Below are 5,036 nucleotides of genomic sequence, written 5' to 3' on the forward strand. Positions count from 1 at the left end.
TAACTTTTGTGAACGAAATCAAAGAAGTGGAGAGATACTATATCTTCATGGATAAGAATTCAATATTGTCGAGGTGAGAGTTCTTACAAACCAGATCGATATAGATTTAATGTAATCTCACTCAAAATTCTACGGGGTTATTTTGTGGATATCAGCAAAATAATTTTAAAAGTTATACACAGAGTCAAAAGACCCAGGAGAGAGAATAGAGTATTGAAGAAGAAGAACAAATTTGAAATAGTTATCTGACCAACTTCAATACTTATTATAATGCTATGATAATCAGAATTGTGCAGTATTGGTGGACAATAGATGAATTGTTCAATGGAACATAGTAGAAGACTTAACAATTTGCAAACCCACACAAAGATACTCAACTGAGTTTTGACAAAAGCATATGCATATACCATGGGGCAAGGATAAACTTTCCAACAAACAGCACTGGAACAACTGTGTATGTACATGGAAAGAAAATGATTTATTTATAGATCTTGAACTTTTTCCAAAAGTGACTATAAGTAGATCATATATCTAAATTCAAAATCAAAACCACACAATTTATAGAATATAATATAGCCATCAGCCTGGACATTCCTGGATATGTGGATGTTTTGCCACAGCTGCAAAACCACAGTCTATGAGAAAATGCTTGATGGCATGAACTTCATAAAAACTGAAAATTTCAGCTCTGCAAAAGGTAATGAGAGGATGGGAAAATTAACTACAAAGTAGAAGAAAATATTTGCAAAAGATATATATGTAATTATTATGGTTTTTGTCTAGTTGTAACCCCAAAGCCTCATATAGTCATGGGGTAGCTTCTGGAGTTTGTGATTGATTTTTTTGTTTTGTTTTGTTTTGTTTTGTATTTTAGGGAAGGGTCTACAGGGTGTTCAGGGTGTCACTACTAGATCAGACTTGTAGTGACCCACCAGCTTACAGCCTACCAAGAGCTGGGATTACAGGCACGCACCACCACACCCAATCTCAATTGCTGTCTCAGCATGCCCTGGGGGCGGGCCCCGCACTGCAGGCCTTGGGATTGAACCCTGGCCCCTGCACCTGCTTGCAGGTGCTTTAATTTGCTAAGCTATTTGACTGGCCCATGTGATTGATTTTTGATCCAATGCTGGGATTGCAGGTGTGAGTGCTATACCTGGCCCTGGGATGGGTAATCTGCATTAGAATGTAAAGATGTGAGAGAGGCTTGCTATCTTTGGGAGCTGCTGCATCTCCCTCGGCCTTTTGCTGCAGCCATGGACTGCTGCTCTCTGCCACGTGCCACTCTTCCTTAGACACGGCAGAGTAAGGATTGAAACCTCCACTAATTGTGAGATAAATAAACCTTTTCTAGCTCAATTTGGGTTGTTGGGTATTTTGTTCCAGCAAGGAGAGAAAAGTAACTGAGGCAATAATAAAAGAATATTTCTAAAATACTCAGGTAATCTTAAAGTTCAAGAGTAAAAATCAAACAAACCAATTGAAAGATAAAGAAAATACATGTGTCAGATAAATATATGCAAACATGTCCATATCATCTGTCACCAAGGAAAAACAAATTCAAACAAAATACTTTTAAACATCTAGATGGACAAAATCTAGAAAGTGGACAAGATCAGGTGAGAACACAGAACAAAGGAAACTCCTCCCCGCTGCTGTGAGTGGCACTACCTAGACGAGGCAACACACTGTGAGTTTTCCTCAAAATGAGTGTGTCGTTGCCAAAACCTAGAAGTAGCCAAGCTGTCTTTCTGTAGTCCAGAAGGAGCGAGCAAGCATAACTCTCCTAGCCTGTTGCTTTCACATGACTTAAAATTTTGACAACATATAAGTAAGATTATAAAAACATCTTCTGCTTTCATATCACACTGTTCAGAGGAATTGAAATAACTCACTTCACATGTAAGTCAAAAACAGATTAGAGGTAGCTGAGAAAAAGAAACACAATCAAACTTTGCAGTGGATGGATTTTATTACGTTAAGTATACTCCTCAAATGGTATTTTAACGTGCTAGCTCTAGACACCTAAGAATTTGACTTTAATTGGAAACAGTCACAGTAGAAGTAATTAGATAACAAATGAAGTCATTGTGGATAAAGATTGATTCTAAATGTGATAGAGCTCATGTCCATATAAAACAGACGATGTAAAGAACATATATAGGGAAATCACCATAGAACCATAAAGGCAAAGAGTGGAAAGATTCCCCTACAGCCCAAGGAATACCAGGAAATGTCCACAGTGACTGGAAGCTACAGAAGTACTGAAAACTCTTCCCCAGAGGATGGCCGCTTGAACGTCTGACTTAAAGTAGTAATTTGTTGTTTTAATAATTTGGGGGTGGGGGTGGGGATATGGCTCAGTGGAATAAGCGCTTCCCTGGCAAGCGCAAGGGCTTGAGTTCAATCCCCGGTTCCACCAAAAAAAAAAAAAAAAGAAAAAAAAACAAAGCTACAAACATAATATATTCCATATTTCAAAATGTCAGGTACACATAATCAAAGTGACATGAATTATTAATTCACTTTAATTTAATTAGGTACTCATTTCTTATTATGATAAAAATAAATTTCAGAAGTTTCACTTTTGAGAAATCAAGAGTTTTATAAAAACAGATATTATAATTAAAATATTTTAATTATACCTTTGCACCATTAAATTTCTTAAAACATGCTAGAAACCACTCAATAGGTATAGGCTGAATTAAAGAACATAAAGAAAAACAATCAGGCAGGATTCATTCCAGAGATGTAAGGATGGATTAGCATATGAAAATCAGCGTGTATAACATATCACATAAACAGAAGCAAGACCAACAATCACATGGTCATCTCATTATATATAGAAAAGGCCATGGATGAAATCCCTAATCCCTTCATGAGGAAAGCCTTGAAAAAGACAGGTATAGGAAGACCTCATCTTAGTCTGATAAAAATGATTTGTAACACACCTACTTCCAATATCATATTATATGAAAAATTGGATGCTTTCTCTGTAAAGTTAGGAAAAGACAAGGAAAATCATTACTACCACTTGTGTGCAGTGTAGCACTTGAAACACTAGCCAGCGTGATCATGCAAGAGAAGCAAACCAAAGGGGTATGTACAGGACATGACGCAGCCAAGGTACCGTTACTTGCGCGCAGCATAATCCCCCACACAGAAGGCCCAAAAATGTCCACCAGAGGAGCCAAGTCAGCTCTCAGATGTCAATAGCACTCCTGCACATCAATAATGAACTCAGTAAGCAAGAAATTAGGACAACAATACCATCCACAGCATCGCCAAGGAAAAGTCGACATTAAAAGTGAAAGACCTGCACAAGAAGAACTGGACCACTGCTAAAAAGGAGACTGAGGAGGAAGTTAGTAAATGAAAATTTCCTGATATACAGAACCAATACTGTCAAAGTGGCCACTTTTGCAAAGTGATTACCAGACTTAACACAATTATAATAAAAATCCAAACAGCAAGTTTCACATAACTGGAAAAAAAGTTTTAAATCCACAAGGATCCAGAAGAGACACAGTATAGCCAAAGCAGTTCTGGGCAGCAAGGGCACAGCAGGAGGCATCACTGTCCAGGACTTCAAGTTACATCACAAAGCTACAGTGCAAAAAGGTGTGATGTTGGCACAAAAGTAGACATGTGGGTCACTAGAACAGAAGAGAGTACAAAACACCTCCAGCCAAACTCAATCATCTGATCTTTGACAAAGTCCAAACACATTTCCTGGAGGAAAGACAGCCACTTGAACAAATGGCTCCAAGAAAACTGGCTTCCACACACAGAGAAGTGAATCTAGACCCACACCTTTCACCGTGCACTAAACTAAAATCACAACGATCTAAGCTCTCAATATTAAAACAAGAAGAATTAATCTACTAGAAGGTGAAATAGGTAAAGCTCTTGAATACATAGGCATGGGCAAGGACTGTCTCAACAGAACCCAACTCACAACAAATTGCATGAAGAATCAAAAAGTGGGATAATACCCAATTAAGAAGCTTCTGTAGAGAGAGAAAAAAGAAACACCCAACAGTATGAAGAGGCGTCTGGTAGGGTGAGAGACAGTTCGGCATATATTCCTTGGACAGAAGATTAATATCTAGAATATATAAAGAAATCAAACATTTAATGCCTCCCAAATAAAAGACTTGATCAAAGATGAACAAATAAAATGAGTTTCTAGTGCTTTTCAGAAATACAAATGGCAAATAAATAATGAAAATATGTTCAACATCTTTAGCCACTGGAGAAACACAAATTAAAGTAACACTGAGCTTTCATTTTACTCCAGAAAGAATGACTACCATAAAGAAATCAAATAATAGTTAATACTGATGAGACTAGAGGAAAAGGAATCTTTCTCTATTGTTGGTAGGAATGTAAACTAGTTTGACTGCTATGAAAATCAAAATGAGGGTGCTTCAAAAAAAAGAAAGAAAGTAAGAAAAGAAAAGAGAAAACACTTCCTTGTGATCCAGCTATTTTTCTGTTAGATATCTTCCCAAAAAGAAAAAAGATAGTATTACTATACTACATGGATATCCATGTTTACAGTAGGCCAAGTCACAATGGCTGACTCTTGGACACAGCCTTATATATCTAACAACAACGACAGAATTTCAAAATTGACATTTGTAGAGAGGGGAGTACTCTTACATCATAAAAATATAAATAGTCATTTGTAATAAAATGGACATATCTTGAGCCCATAATGTTAAGTGAAATTACCATACTGCATGGTTTCTCTTATATGAGAAACTCAAAATATTAGGACCTGGGAGATAGCTCAGTAGAATAAGTGCTTGCCTGGCAAGCACAAGGTCCTGAGTTAAATCCCTGGAGGCGGGGGTAGAGAAGAACAAAAGAAAAGAAACTCAAACTACTAATGAAGAGCAAAATAAATTTAGTTATCAGGAAACAGAAGGACAGCTGTTTAGTCTATGGGAAAGGGACTGGGAGGTGAAGGGGCACAGGATCAGAAGAGGACAAGCAAGGTCTGAGAAGGAATGTAGGTGCGCCCTGCACAC

General features: G+C 37.4%; 1 protein-coding gene across 1 annotated transcript in view; it reads right to left on the reverse strand.

Annotated features, from left to right (window-relative positions):
• Fstl5 (follistatin like 5) overlaps positions 1–5,036 on the reverse strand; it is a gene marked incomplete at its 5' end in the record, with an annotated part of 578,391 nt that overhangs the window by 389,953 nt on the left and 183,402 nt on the right. The window lies entirely within an intron of this gene.

This window comes from Octodon degus, unplaced genomic scaffold (genome assembly GCF_000260255.1).
Source record: "Octodon degus isolate 3935 unplaced genomic scaffold, OctDeg1.0 scaffold00228, whole genome shotgun sequence".
In the NCBI taxonomy this organism is placed as follows: domain Eukaryota; kingdom Metazoa; phylum Chordata; class Mammalia; order Rodentia; family Octodontidae; genus Octodon; species Octodon degus.